Genomic DNA, 15,846 nt, shown 5'->3' with positions numbered 1-15,846 from the left:
TGGAATTAAACTAGAAATCAAAAACAGAAAGATAGCTGCAAAACCCCCAAATAGCAGGAGATTAAATAACATACTTCTAAATAACATATAAGTCAAAAACCAAGTCTCAAGAGAAATTTTTAAAAAATTGGAACTAAATGAAAATACAACTTATAAAAATTTGTAGTATCCAACAAAAGTGATGCTAAAGGAAAATATATATAGCATTGAATGCATGTATTAAAAAAGAGGGAAGGGGCCTCCCTGGTGGCGCAAGTGGTTGAGAGTCCGCCTGCCGATGCAGGGGATACGGGTTCATGCCCCGGTCTGGGAGGATCCCATGTGCCGCGGAGCGGCTGGGCCCGTGAGCCATGGCCGCTGAGCCTGCGCGTCCGGAGCCTGTGCTCCGCAGCGGGGGAGGCCACAACAGTGAGAGGCCCGCATACCGCAAAAAAAAAAAAAAAAAAAAAAAAAAGAGGGAAGATCTAATATCTCTAAGCCTCCACCTTAGTAAACTAGAAAACAGCAAACTAAATCCAAAATAAGTAGAAGAAAAGAAAAAAAATTAGAGCAGAAATCAGTGAAATTGAATATAGGAAATCAATAGAGAAAATCAAAGAAACCAAAAACTGGTTCTCTGAAAGATCAGTAAAACTGATAAGCCTCCAGCCAAGCTAACCAAGAAAGAGAAGACACAAATTGCTAATATCAGACATGAAAAAGAGGCCAGCACTACTGATCCCACAGACATTAAAACAATAATAGAGGAATATTATGAACAACTCCATGTGTACAAATTCTGTTGATCTTTTTAAAGAACCAAATTTAGGTTTTGTTGATTTTCTCTATTTTTTTTCTATTCTTTATCGTTTCTCTAATCTTTATTATTTCCTTTCTTCTGTGACATTTGTGTTTAGTTTTCTCCTCTTTTTCCAGTTATTTAATGTAAACAATTAGGTGATTGATTTGAGAAATTTCTTCCTCATTAATATATGTATTTACAGCTATAAATTTCCCTCCTAGCACTGCTTTGGCTGTATCTCATAATTTTTAGTATGTTGTATTTTTTTTTAACATCTTCATTGGAGTATAATTGCTTTACAATGGTGCATTAGTTTCTGCTGTATAACAAAGCGAATTAGCTATACATATAGTATGTTGTATTTTTATTTTCATTTTCCTCATGCCATTCTCATTTCCCTTGTGATTTCTTCCTTGACCCATTGGTTCTTTAAGTGTATGTTGCTTAATTTCCACATATTTGTTAGTTTTCTATTTTTTTCCTTCTGTTATTGATTTCTAGTTTTATTCCATTGAAATAAGAAAGGTACTTTGTATGACACCAATCTTTTAAAATTTATTAAGTTTTGGTTGTGGATTAACGTATAGTCTATCCTAGAGAATATTCTATTTGTGCTTGAGAAGAATGTATTCTGCTGTTGTTCAGTGAAGTGTTCTGTATGTGTGTTTTAGGTCTACCTGGTTTATAGTGTTGTCAAAGTCCTCTGTTTCCTTATTGAGCTTCTGTCTGGCTGTTCTATCCATTATTGGAAGTGGGGTATTGAAATAGTCAAATATTATTGTAGAATTGTCCACTTTTCCCTTCTTTTCTGTCAATTTTTACTCCATATAACTTGGGGCTATATTATTAGATAGGTATTTGTTTATAATTCTTATATATTTTTGATGAACTGAAACTTTAATCAATATATAATATCCTTTTTTGTCTCATAACCTTTTTTGACAATCTATTTTGTCTGATAATAATATAACAACCCCAGTTCTCTTTTGGTTACTATTTTCATGGAATATCTTTTCCATCCTTTTACTTTTAATCTCTTTGTGTCTTTGTATCCAAAATAAGTCTCCTTTAGACAACATGTGGTTGTATTAAACATATACAATATATATATATATATATTATCTGCATGAGGAAAACTACAAAATTCTGACAAAGAAATCAATAAAATCTAAATAAATGGAGAGATATTCCATATTCATGGACAGGAAGACTCATGTTAAGATATCAGTTCTTCCTAACGCGATCTATAGATTCAACACAATCCCAATCAAAATCCTACCAAGTTACTTTTCGAATACCAACAAACTGATTCTAAAGTTTATATCAAAGGCAAAAGACCCAGAATAGCCAAAACAATATTGAAGAACAAAGTTGGAGGACTGACATTACCGACTTCAAGACTTACTATAAAGCTACAGTAATGAAGATGATGTGTATTAAAGAAGAGACAAATAGATCAATGCAACAGAATAGAGAGCCCAGAAATAGACCCATACAAATATAGCCAACCAATACTTGAGAAAAAGGCAAAGGCACTTCAATGGAGAAAGGATAGTCTTTTCAACAAATGGTGCTGGAACAACTGGACATCTACAGGCAAAAAAAAAGAATCTAGACACAGACGTTATACTTTTCACAAAAATTAACTGAAAATGGATCTTATACCTAACAGTAAAATATAGATCTGTACTCCTAGATGATAATATAGGAGAAAACTGAGGTGACCTTGGGTTTGGCAATAGTTTTTATTTTTATTTATTTATTTATTTATGGCCGCACCATGTGGGATGTGGGATCTTAGTTCCTTGACCAGGGATCTAATCCACGTCACCTTGGAACCCACTCCACATTGGAAGCACAGAGTCTTAACCTGGACCGCCAGGGAAGTCCCTTGGCAATAGTTTTTAGATACAACACCAAAAACACAATCCATGAAAGAAAATATTGATAAGTTGGACTTGATTAAAATGAAAAATTTCTGCTCTGTGAAAGACAACTTTAAGAGAATAAAATGACAAGCCACAGACTGGGAGAAAATATTTGCAAAATATGTTTCTAGTAAAGGACTTGTAACCAAAATATACAAAGAACCCTTAAAACTTAATAATAAGAAAACAACCCCATTAAAAAGTGAACCAAACATTTGAACAGACACCTTACCAAAGATGGCAAATAGCAGATGAAAAGATGCTATTTCAATATCAAATGTCATTTGGGAATTGCAAATTAAACAATGAGATACCACTATATAGCTACTAGGATGGCTAAAATCCCAAACACTGACAATGCCAAATACTGGCCTGGATGTGGAGCCACAGGAACTCTCATTTATTGCTGGTGGGAATGCAAAATAGTAGAGCCATTTTGGAAGATAGTTTGGTAGTTTCTTACAAAGGTAAATATAGTTTCACCATAGAACCCAGCAGTCATGCTCCTTGGTATTTACCCAAATGAGTTGAAAACTTTACCCAAATGAGTTGAAAACTATGTCCACTGAAAAACCTGCACACAGATGTTTATAGCAGTCTTATTCACAATTCTCCAAATGTAGACACAATCAAGATGTCCTTCAATAGGTGAATGGATAAACTATGATACATCCATACAGTGGAATATTATTCAGCAATAAAAAGAAATGAGCTATCAAAAAAAAGAACTTGGAAGAAACTTAAATGCATATTGTTAAATAAAAGAAGCCATTCTGAAAAGGCTACATACTGTATTATTCCAACTACGAAATTCTGGAAAAGGCAAAACTATAGAGACAGTAAAATTGTTGGCGGAAGTTCTAAGAGGAGGGATAGATGAATAGGTGGAGTACAGGGGATTTTTAGGGCAGAGAAACTATTCTGTCTGTACTGTAATAATGGTTGACATAAATAAATAAATTTATTTTTAAAAAAATTAATAGATTTTAAATTATTTATTTATTTATTTATTTATTTATTTATTTATTTTTGGCTGCGCTGGGTCTCTGCCGCACGCACTTGGGCTTTCTCTAGTTGCGTGGAGCGGGGGTTACTCTTCGTTGCGGTACGCGGGCTTCTCATTGCAGCGGCTTCTCTTGTTGCAGAGCACGGGCTCTAGGCGCACAGGCTTCAGTAGCTGTGGCGTGTGGGCTTCAGTAGTTGTGGTACACGGGCTCCAGAGAGCAGGCTCAGTAGTTGTGGTGCATGGGCTTAGCTGCTCTGCGGCATGTGGGATCTTCCCAGACCAGGGATCGAACCCGTGTCCCCTGAATTGGCAGGCGAATTCTTAATCACTGCACCACGAGGGAAGGCCAGTCAGTTGATTTTTAACATAAAATGGGAAAGCACTAGAAAGACTTTAGTCAGGAAAGCGACCTGGTCAGATTAGGTGAGCGGTAAAGCTGTCTCAAGGCAGTGTGGAAAGGAATGGGGGTAGAGTGAAGACAAAGAGGGAAATATACAAAGCCTGGCTTCAAGGAGTCATGCCCGGTCCACGTCGAAGATGGAGACAGTCTCAGCTAGGGTAATGAGGAAGGGAAAGAGGAGATGGGCTTGAGAAATATTTAGGAGGTCAAATAGGCAAGCTGTGGTGGTTGGTTGTATATGGTAAGAGAGGGGAAGGAGAGGATGACGCCCTGGTGACCAGGTGGGTAATATTCTGCAGTCCCCCTGTTGACTCTCAGATATCCCTCTGGTGTCCATTCCTTTGTCATCACAGATTGAAATATGTACTCATTTGTGTGCTTATTTGCTTAGTGGCAGTCTGCCCCTCCAGACTGAAAACGCAGTGGGTAGAATCAGGTCTGGTTTTGCTCATCCTTGTACCACCAGCACTAGCAACTTGAGTGGCACATAGTCAGCACTGAATAAAAGCTGTCCAAAAAATACACAGAATGGGAAACGGAATATACCAGAAGAAAAGACACTTCAACGAGTTCCTTTTTGGACATGGTGAGTTTGAAATGAATGTGCAAAAATCCAGGTGGCAGTTGGAAAGGAACTCAGGGAGAGGTTAGGTTTGGAGATAAAGACCTGAGTGTTACCAGAGGGTAATAAAAGCCTGAAAGTGAGAAGAGCATGAGAAGACCTGATGAAGTTCAACAATTAAAGGGATTTCCTTCCTCCTACTTCTTAGTCAATTACCTTTGCTTTCCAGAAGTACACCGTCACTGTCCCCTGGGCAGCTCACAGAGCCGGATTGTGACAGCTCCAGGGTGCACAGTTCTGTGTTGTGCTCCAGGGAGGACCCACCCAAACCTTTAGGACCTTTCCAAGGAGACCTCATATGCCTATAATATCTTCCCCCTATTTTGCCAACTCAATTCTCCCAAGTTCTTTAAACAACCCCTGATTTCTGAGAAATCCTATTCCATGAAATTCTCCTGCGCTAGACCACAGAACAGCAATCATCCTGAATATCCTAGCCATCAGATAGCAAATTGCCCACTCTGCTTAATCAAAATTTAGAAATCTTACTCTTTCCCAGTTCATTTTCCAATTAGATACCTTTGTTTGTCATCTGTCCACCCTAAAGACCAAATTAGGCCTGCGTTGATACAAATACCTGTTTTTTATTATCATTTGGTTTATTATTTCTATTCTGTTGACCGTGTGTTCAGTCACAGCAGGGGTCTGTGTACTTTAACCTGGTGCCAACCCTGAAGAAATCACAGGTTATATCAGGTAGGGTGACAGGACTTCCTGGCTTTTCTAGTACCATTGTGTTGAAAATGTTCTCCCTAACCAAGTGGTATGTGGAACTATGGATTTTGGCTCAGATAATGTTCATCAGGGCAGGACCCAGGCTCCTCTGGCCTGTCCTCTCTGACATCCTTAATTATACTGCCTTTTATCCTCACACTTGTCATCTCATGGACAGTTATGGTTATTCCACCTCCAAGTTTTCTGTCCCCAGGAATATGGGGCAGGAGGAGGGGGGAACAAGGGAGAAAAGGAATTTTTTTGGTACTAAGTCTTATCATTTCATTCTGGAAGGGAAGCCTCCCTAGTGTTTTTTACCTACATCTCATTGACCATCTGCAGCTAAAAGGGGACAGAGATTAAGATTGTAGCTTTTATAGCTTCTATGAGTTTCTATGATAGAGCTTGGCAAGAGATGGGAGAAACTGAGAGTTGAGAATTGCCAATCAAGTATTTCAGATTTAGAAATAAACATAAAGGGGAATTCCCTGGCAGTCTAGTGGTTAGGACTCTGTGCTTTTTTTTGCTGAGGGCGAGGGTCTGATTCCTGGTGAGGCAACTAAGATCCCACAAGCCGCACGGCCAAAAATTTAAAAATTTAAAAAAAGAAATAAACGTAAGGTTCATTATTATGTCTGCATATTTCCTAAAATCCTGTGAGCATATCTTAAGCTAATCTACTCACGTTGATGTTGATTTCTATTTGCATAATTCTTAGAGTAATTTTATTTCAAAAATTTCCACTCTATAGTATATCAACAACGCTACCCATCCATTTTTATTTTCAGTTTTGATGTCAGTTTATATGGTCTCTTTTATCAAAGTGAGCTAGAAAAGGAATTGAAAATATTTCTAGATGCTAGTTCTGGGTGAATAAGATGTATTTTTCTCCACATGTTATTCCTTAAGTTAGACCTGGAACTTTTGCCAGTGGTGGCAAGAACAGTACCAAAGATAATTTTACCTATCTTCTCACATTTGTGCTGCTTGGCACATTACATAAATTGGAGTTGACGCAGCTGTGACGCAGGAGAATAGGTTTGATGTGGGGCCTTTTTCAGGGAGAAGTGCTTTGTCCCCCTCTGGTGGACAAACTCATCTTTGCAACGTCATCGGTAATTCTCAGGCCCGGGTGCACTTTAGGATCACCAGGGGTGCCACAATCTCAGGATGTGCTAAGCAAACACACAGACACAGACACAGACACAGACACACAATTAGACTGGTCCCTGGGCAAAACTGTCAAATAATTTCAACCCAATTTTGATACCCTATGTATTTACCAAAAACCTTCTCACATATTTTCTCATTTAATCCTCTCAAGAACTTGTTAAAATGAGTTTCCCCTCTTCTCATGAGTACAGACACTCACCTAAGAACACAGAGCCCTTGCATATCTTAGGTGCACATTCAGACCCTGCTTTTCCCTGCATCTTTGTGTTCATTAAATCTTACAGTGCCAGGGCTTCCCTGGTGGCACAGTGGTTGGGAGTCCGCCTGCCGATGCAGGAGACACGGGTTCGTGCCTCTGTCCGGGAAGATCCCACATGCTGTGGAGCGGCTGGGCCCACAAGCCATGGCCGCTGGGCCTGCGCGTCCAGAGCCTGTGCTCCGCAACGGGAGAGGCCACAACAGTGAGAGGCCCGCGTACCGGAAAAAAAAAAAAGAGTGAAAAGGCAAACCAGAGAGTGAGAAATAGTATTTGCAATGCATATAACTGACAAAAGAGCTCAGATCCAGAATACATACAACTCCTATGACACACTAAGAAAAAGACTGGCAACATGATAACAAAAAGGGGGAGGGCATGAGGTTTCACAAAAGGGAATATTCAAATAGTCAATAAATATATGAAAAGGCTCTCATCTTCATTAGTATACAAAGAAATACAAAATTAAAACTACAAAGTATTCACCTACCACACCCATTAGAATGGTCAAAATTGAAAAGACTAACAATACCAAGTGATGGGGAGCAACTGCAACTCTCATACCCTGCTGGTGAGGGTGTAAGTTGGTACAACCACTTTGGAAAATTGTTTGATGGCATCTCCTAAAGTTGAACATACATGGTTATCTATGATATAGCAATTTCACTCCGAGGTACACCCACAGAAATGCATGTAAGTGTGTACCCAAAGACATGTTTAAGAATGTTTATAGCATTATTTATAAATAACTAAAAACTGGAAACCTAAATGTCCTTTAATAGTATAATAGATAAATTGTGATATATTCATACAATGGAATTCTATAGAACAATAAAAGTGGAAAAAACTATAGCTACACACACAATAAATGGGTAATCTAACATGAAGTTTTGTACAAAGTCAGGCACAGGCAATGCATATTTTTAAAGTTTCATTTGTATAAAGTTCAAAGAAGGTAAAACTTATCTATGCTGTAAGAAGTCAAGACAGTGGTTACCTGTAGGTAAGAGGGAGAGGTAGAAAGTGTAAAGGGGAAAAGATAATGATACAATTCTTCCCCTGAGTTGTCAGTACACCAATGTGTTCACTTTGGGATAATTCACTGAGCTGTAAACCATTTTGTGCACTTGAGTAAAAGACATTTCTAAAGCAAAACAGAATATTCAAAAATAGTTTTGTAAAACTAACTAAAAGTCTCCCTTGTGTTTTTCACCATAAGTGAGGAGAGTTTTAATTGGTGGGATGTTATCAACAGTGTTCCTCAAACTTTACTGTACATATGACTCATCTGAGAATCTTGTTAAAAGGCAGCTTTGATCCAGTATTCTGGTGTGGGGCTCACAATTCTTGCATTTCTAGTGTTAACTTAAAGAAAAACGCACAACATGAGAATTGTGAGTTTGAGTTTGATTCGGGGTCTTACAGAGGACTCCCGCCCGGGAGACAGCCACTCAGTAGCTCTGAGGAACTGCTCTGAGAGGTGGGCGAGGAGCCAGGATACACATGACTTTTTTTTGGCTGGAAAATACGTGTAGTCAGGCATGCATCTTGGTAAAAGATCACTGCTAATCACAAAGAACACACGTCTCAAGTTAATGATTTTAGGTTTTTCTGTGTGTGGGAAGATGCAAGAATCTGGGGTCATTGAAATTCTTCCTGAGACTTCCGTAGTGGCGCAGTGCCTAAGAATCCGCCTACCAATGCAGGGGACACGGGTTCAAGCCCTGGTCCGGGAAGATCCCACATGCCGCGGAGCAACTAAGCCCGTGCACCACAACTACTGAGCCTGTGCTCTAGAGCCCACGAGCCACAGCTACTGAGCCTGTGTGCCACAACTACTGAAGCCCGCACATCCTGGAGCCTGCGTGCCGCAACAAGAGAGGCCACCGCAATGAGAAGCCCATGCACCGCAATGAAGAGTAGCCCCCGCTCGCTGAACTAGAGAAAGCCCGTGACCAGCAACGAAGACCCAATGCAGCCAAAAAGAAAAAAAATTAAAAATAAAAGAAATTCTTCCTGAGATATGCACCTAATTATCTAGGGGCCAAAGCACAGAATGCCTCATCCTGTTTTTTCATCCTGAATTCCCCTCAGGGTGCACTGTTGGTGGGTGGCTGCGGTGGGTTGTGTTTTAACCCACTTGTATAACTGGGTGATGAGTGACGCTGTTTATTCTTTTTTGTTCACAGTCTCTCCCCTTTTGGTCATCAATTCGATTAAGGTTTGAGAGGCATTTTATGACAAATTTGTCCCATAGTGCTAGGAAGTCTCATTCCTAGGTTTAGTGAGGATTTCATTGAGAGGCCATTCAAGTGCTATATCTGGATTAGGTCCTGTTAATAACCTAAAAATTCTCTGGATCATCTGTCTTACTAGTCTATTATGATCCAGGAAATGTTTCTCCCTTGTTGCTTCTTCCTATATCTATTAAAATTAATTTTATACAGAGCTATATATGTGATCAATTGCCTCAAGATGTTTAGCTGTCATCAACTTTGTCAGAGAGCTGGTTACACAGCAGGTGATGCAAGAAACAACAATCATAAAATAACAGGATATCACTAGTAACATTAATAAGATGATAGTACAGCAGCAAGAGACACAAAGCATAAACAGTTTAAAAACTACAAAGAGAGATCAATTAGAACAATGATTAGTATAACTAGTTGCAACCTGGATCATAATAAACCACCAAGTCCAGAGGGGAGCCAGCCAAAAGAAGCCAAATTCTGGATGGATCAGGTAGAGAGAAATAGATGTTAACTAACTATAATTTAAGAAGGCTTATCATCACTTATTTGACAATGTTTCCCATGTAATCTAACACACCAAATAAGTATAATTAGTTTAATACCTCCCTTTGAAATGTTTCAGGGGCCCTCTGAAACATCCCAAAGTTAGCTAGAGGTCAAAAGAAATCTATTTAGAATCCGATTTGGGGAAGTTTGTCAAAAATATCAAAAGTTTTAAAAACACTTGATCAATTAGGATCGTAGCGTAGATCACTGTGAAACAGTACTTATTCATTTAACCAAAGTGATAACAAAAGATTTCAAAGGCAAATATAGAAAGTTACAACAGATTACTTAAGAGGTAAAGAAACTTATCAAAAGCAGATATTCCAAAAAAACTTTGTCCTCTTAACAGAAAGAATAAAATTCTAGTTTTGTACAGCCTTACTTTTAAGATTCATTTATTTAATTTGTTCTAATCCTAGCCAGTCCTAACCATACACAAAACTCTTTTCTCAGGGTTCCTTTTCCATAACCTTTCTATAACTTCCTTTTTTTAATCTTTAACTTTAGCCTCCATTAGGACCCCATCAAGTCTTGGTCTTATAAGGAGTTCCAGAAACTTTTCCTTTTTGTCTGCCAGCTGTTTTATCCATTCCTGTATAAAAGGCTTTGGGGTCCCCAGTGAGGGGTCCAGCCAAGGAACCCAGGCCCTTTTGTCAATGTTTAACTTGATTAATTGGCCTGTTGCTCTAAGCAATTGCTGATAGCATCTCTCAGTGTAAATTTTCCCTTCCAGCCCCTTTTTTCCAAACTGGGGTAAATAGAGCAAACTTGTTTGGGGCCCTTTAATATTGGGTGGACCCACAGAGGGTCCCTTTGGCTCATCCAACCTTAAGTAGTGCTGTTTCAAAGCCTTTGTTTTAATCCCATGAATATCCAAGCCACAGGACTTTCCCCTTAATAACCCTTTCTATTCCCTTATTAACCTAATTAACATTAATTAACCTAATGTTTTATTAGCATCTGTAAGACCCAGTGAGGGAAGCTGAGATCACAAATTCAAATAGGCTTCCCCAACAGATTTTTTTTTTTTTTTTTTTTTTTTTTCGGTATGCGGGCCTCTCACTGTTGTGGTCCTCCCCCGTTGCGGAGCACAGGCTCCGGACGCGCAGGCTCCGGACGCGCAGGCTCAGCGGCCCAGTCGCTCCGCGGCATATGGGATCCTCCCAGACCGGGGCACGAACCCGTATCCCCTGCATCGGCAGGCGGACTCTCAACCACTTGCGCCACCAGGGAGGCCCCCCAACAGATTTTTTTTTTGGTTTTTTTTTTTAAACTAAGGGAGTTCTTAAGGTTAGTCATTACATTTCTTTGTGTCCACCTTTTAATTTGGTCTTTCCATAGCTACCAATAAAATAGCTGTTTACAAGGAGAGCTCTCTAAAAATTTACCAGTTTAGAAGTTTTTCCAATTTAAAGGATCCATCATTTGGCCATTGATGAGTTGGATCTGAATAGGGATTCAAACGAGTAAGACACAAGAGGTGTCCCCATAGGCTCGTGCAAAGGATGCAGCCCTCACAAGATCCAGAAAGTTTATTTGCAAAAATAGTCTAAGAAAGTAAGGGCCTTTATTGTACAGGTGGATCCAATGAAAGTTGACATGATGAAGGCCCCTTATGGATTGGGGACCCTTATGACAAACTCTCCTGAGAGCTGACAGGGCCAAAGGGACTGCTCGGAATCCTAGTCTCTTCAACTGGCTTCCAAATGTACACTGTATGAGTACCTTCCAGATGGCAGAGGCCAGAAGAGTTTTCTCACTGATCAACAAACCAAGCTCTCAAGACACAGAACAAGATGCCTAAGAAGATCAGGTACATTTACATCTCAAAGGCACAGGGAGATAATGCAAGTTCCTCCTAGAAGCCTGTCTGGGTTTCTCCCTCCAGTACACTAAAACCACCATGGGTGCTCAAGCACTGGATGGCCAGTTCTAATGTGTACAACCCCAGATGAGCGTATCTTTAATTAATGAATGGGTTTCTCTACGGGACCGCTGCATGGTATGAGGCCTTGCCTCCACCACTCCTGTAAATTTCTCAGTTGCCTGAGAAAGCTGTAACCAGCTGGGAGGAGCATTTTGTCTCTTATTTTGGAGCTAAAAGCTCTCATATGGTGTCTTCATTTTTATTCCAACAAACTCTGTTAAAGTAGCCCATTCAAGGAAAGACACCAGGTTAGCCCTTACCTAATCACCCAGTCCAAACCTTTCCAGTCAGTGTCTTTCAGCTAGACAATTTTCTCAGTGCATTTGAACTGAGCAACCTTCCCAGTGTCTTTCAACTGAGAATTCAGGTACCTCTTCTTGAACTGCCTTAAGTTCAAGGAAAACCTACTCCTCATAACAAGTTTACCAACCACTGAATAAAACTCAGAATCGTCAACCAAGATGGGAGATCCAAGACCAAGACAGACTTACCCAGTCACTGAGGAGGTCGATGGGTCTTCTCTAAAAAAGTTTCCTTATGTCCTTTGATCCCATCTGCTGACCTCAGTCTCCAGGCAATCACCAATCTTCCTTCTCACTGTAGTTTTGCTCTCCCATTGGCTTACATTTGCATTTCCCCATGATTCATGATGTTATCTTTTCATGTACATATTGACCATTACTTACATCTCCTTGGGTGAAGCATCTATTGAACTCTTTTCCAACATTTTTGTCTTATGAGTTTCTTGTATATTCTTATATGTAAGTCCTTTGTCTGATTTATGTATTGTAAATATTTCCTCCCAGTCAGCAGCTTGCCATTTTCTTTTCTTAATGGTGTCTTTTAAAGAGAAGACAGTTTTAACCTTGAAAAACTTCAATATGTCCATTTTTTCTTTGATGGTTAGTGACTTTTGCATCCTAAGAAATTTTTGTCTAACAAACTTCGAAGAGATTTTCTCCTATGTTTCCCTGTAGAACTTTTTTTTTTTTTTCTTTTTTTTGCGGTATGTGGGCCTCTCACTGTTGTGGCCTCTCCCGTTGCGGAGCACAGGCTCCGGATGCGCAGGCCCAGCGGCCATGGCTCACGGGCCCAGCCGCTCCGTGGCATATGGGATCCTCCCAGACCGGGGCATGAACCCGCATCCCCCACATCGGCAGGCGGACTCTCAACCACTTGCGCCACCAGGGAGGCCCTCCCTGTAGAACTTTTACAGTTCTAGTTTTTATGTTTAAATCTGTAGGCCTTTCTGAGTTAATTCTGTATATACTGTGAGATAAGGGTTAAGGTTCTTTTTTTTTTTTCCCCATAAGGACATCCAGTTGTTCTTGAACCATTCATAGAAAAGACTACTTTTCCCCCATCAAATTACCATGACACTTTAGTCAAAAATTAATTGAAAGTAAGGTGGGGCTCTATTTCTGGACTCTGTTCCCTTCCATTGATCCATGTCAATCCTTAGGCCAATACTCACTAGCTTGATTATAGTTTCATATAAACCCTGCTACCAGGAAGGATACATTTGTTCTTCTTCAGAATTATTTTAACTATTCAAGATTCTCTGCATGTTCATGTAAAATTTTAAATCAGCTTGTCTGATTTTAATGTCTGTCCAAAAAGCCTGCAGGAATTCTGACAAGCATCGCTTTAGAATCTATAGCTCAGTGGGGAAAAACAGATCTTAAAAGCACTGTCCTACAATCCATGAATATGGATTTTGTCCTTTTATTTTGGTCTTTAAAAACTTTCCTTCAGTAACGTTTTGAAGTTTTCAGTGTAGGGGTTTTTCACATTTAAAAATATTTTGCCCCTAAATACTTTTTTGGTGCTATAAGTTATTTGAATTTTGTGGACAGTATAATTTGACATAAAATTGATTTGTTAATGTTATATCCTGCAGCCTTGTTAATTCAATTATTATTAGTACCATTTTTGTAGTCCTTAGAGTTTTTCTGGTATGTGCTCATGCCATCTGTGAACAGTTTTACTTCATTCTTCCCAATCTTTATTGTACTGACGAGGACCTCATATACAAGTTTGAAAAAAGTAGTGAGAACATACAACCTCATCTTGGTGCATCTCTTAGGGTCAAAGTATTCAATATTTTATCCTTACTTAGGATGTGACCAGTAGGTATTTTTTAAATTACCTTTATTAGGTTGAGGAAGTTCCCTTCCATTCCTTGTTTGCTGAGAGCTGTTAGTATGAACTTTGTAAAATGCTCTTACTCTACCTATTGAAACGACTATGTGGTTTTTCCTCCTTAATTCTGTCACTATGGTAAACAATACTAATTGATTTTCAAATATTATACCAACCTTGCATTCCTCCCACTCTGTCTTCATGTAAAGTTGGTATAATATTTGAAAATCAACTGTATAAAAAAATTCCTTTTTATACATTGTTGGATTTAAATTGCCAACATTTTGTTAAAGACTTTCAGGACTTTTAAAAGGGTAATCGATTTAGAGCTTTCTTTACTTGAAATACCTTTGTCTGAGTTTGGTTTAAGGGTAATGCTGACCTCATAAAAGGGTTCCCTCCTGCTTTCTAAAATGTAAGATTGGTATAATTTCATCCTTAAATGATATATTCATATTCTACAACCCAGTGATTTAAAGAAATAATTAGAAAACCACACACATACTCTGTCTGCACAAGGAGTTTTATCATGGATCCGAGTTTGAAAACACCCTAAATATCCCACTCTTAAGAGGACTGGATAAACAAACTTCAGTATGACACCAAAAACTCAACAATAATGACAACAACAACAAATACCACAAATTTCCCAAGAGTATCCACGTGGAAAATTCTCAATATAGATGGACTATGGAAGGAAAAAGTTGTAACACTGAATATATGACCCCATTCTACATGCACGGGAAAAAGACTGCAAAATAACAATGCAAAAAATGTGGTTGCCTTGGAGCGGTGGGGTTACAGATGAACTTGACTCTTCTTCACACTCTCGTTCAGAATCACTTGAAGGATTCCAGATCATCTCATCACTCCAGGGGCGACAGCAAGGAGAGCTTGCATTGATTTAAGGGCCTAGCAGGCCAGGAGGCATGGGTCTGGATTGACTCCAAGAGGGAGGGAGATCCCAGTGGTGATAACTGGCCACAAGGGAGTCCAGCAGAGGGGAAACAACAGAGGACTGGAGGAGAGGCACACAGACTTGGAGACTTGGTCTCACTTGGTCTAAATTGGCAAAGGTTGGGAGACTAAGGTGGTATCGGTGAAAAAGTTAAGTTTCATACACATGTAAAAGCAACTGCCCTTCTACTTTGTTCCACAAATACTTTGGAGACTTGGTACCCATTATTACAGGAAATCCACATGGAACAATGAGAACTAGAGTTTAAAGATCTGAGTGGAGGTTTGAATCCGTGCTTCCTGCATGGTCTGGGGCAAACTGTTTAGCCTTTCTGAGCCTATTCTCACTTCCGAGTACCTGGGATGATGATGATTTTAATCATTGTCCTCCCACGTCAAAAGTTTGGATGAGAAAAGTAGCAATTCAGTACTACCAATAAGCTTTGCCACAAGAAACCATGGAGTGGTCAACGTTGAGGTTGATAAGGACAGTGAATGAACTTCATCGGATGGGCAGCACAGAATACCAGGGATCTAGAAGCCTACTGGTCAGAGGCCCTTCCAGGGAGGGTTTAGGAGGGCAGGAACCATCCTTACAAAGGGAGATGAGTATGTGAGAATCCTTGGTTTTCACCATAAGCATGCTGCGAATAAGAGAAGGGGACCAGATGATTCCCCTCACACACCATGAGAGAAGGGGAAACTGCACCAAGCCCTAAAACCTGGGGTGGCTCCAGGCTTCCGGATGGGGCAGCTGTGTCCTGCCTGAGCACAAAGCTGACCATGTGCCCTGCACTACTGTCCTAGGTTGGAAACGGAAGAACAACCAGATTCCCTCTTGAAATGCTTGGTCGAACCAGCTGGTAACCACACGAGTAGAAAGATTCTTTTGACAGGGAGTAAGGAGCCAGGGAGCAGACAAGACATCTGCCTAACCTGCTGCTGGAGACATGCGAGGAAGATGAGGAGAGAAATATTTTTTCTACCTTCTGAATTCTCCTCCCTGAAACTCACGGGACAAATCTTTCTGGGTTTGGGGTCAGCAAGGAGTTCAGCCTCTCACACTGAGACTCCTGTTTTACAAAAGTGATCTACTCTTAAGACTGTGAAATTGACCCATTTATTTGACTAAATCACTGTTA

The sequence above is a fragment of the Mesoplodon densirostris genome, chromosome 1, assembly GCF_025265405.1.
Source record: "Mesoplodon densirostris isolate mMesDen1 chromosome 1, mMesDen1 primary haplotype, whole genome shotgun sequence".
Taxonomy (NCBI): domain Eukaryota; kingdom Metazoa; phylum Chordata; class Mammalia; order Artiodactyla; family Ziphiidae; genus Mesoplodon; species Mesoplodon densirostris.
Note: the sequence above shows the minus strand (reverse complement) of the source record.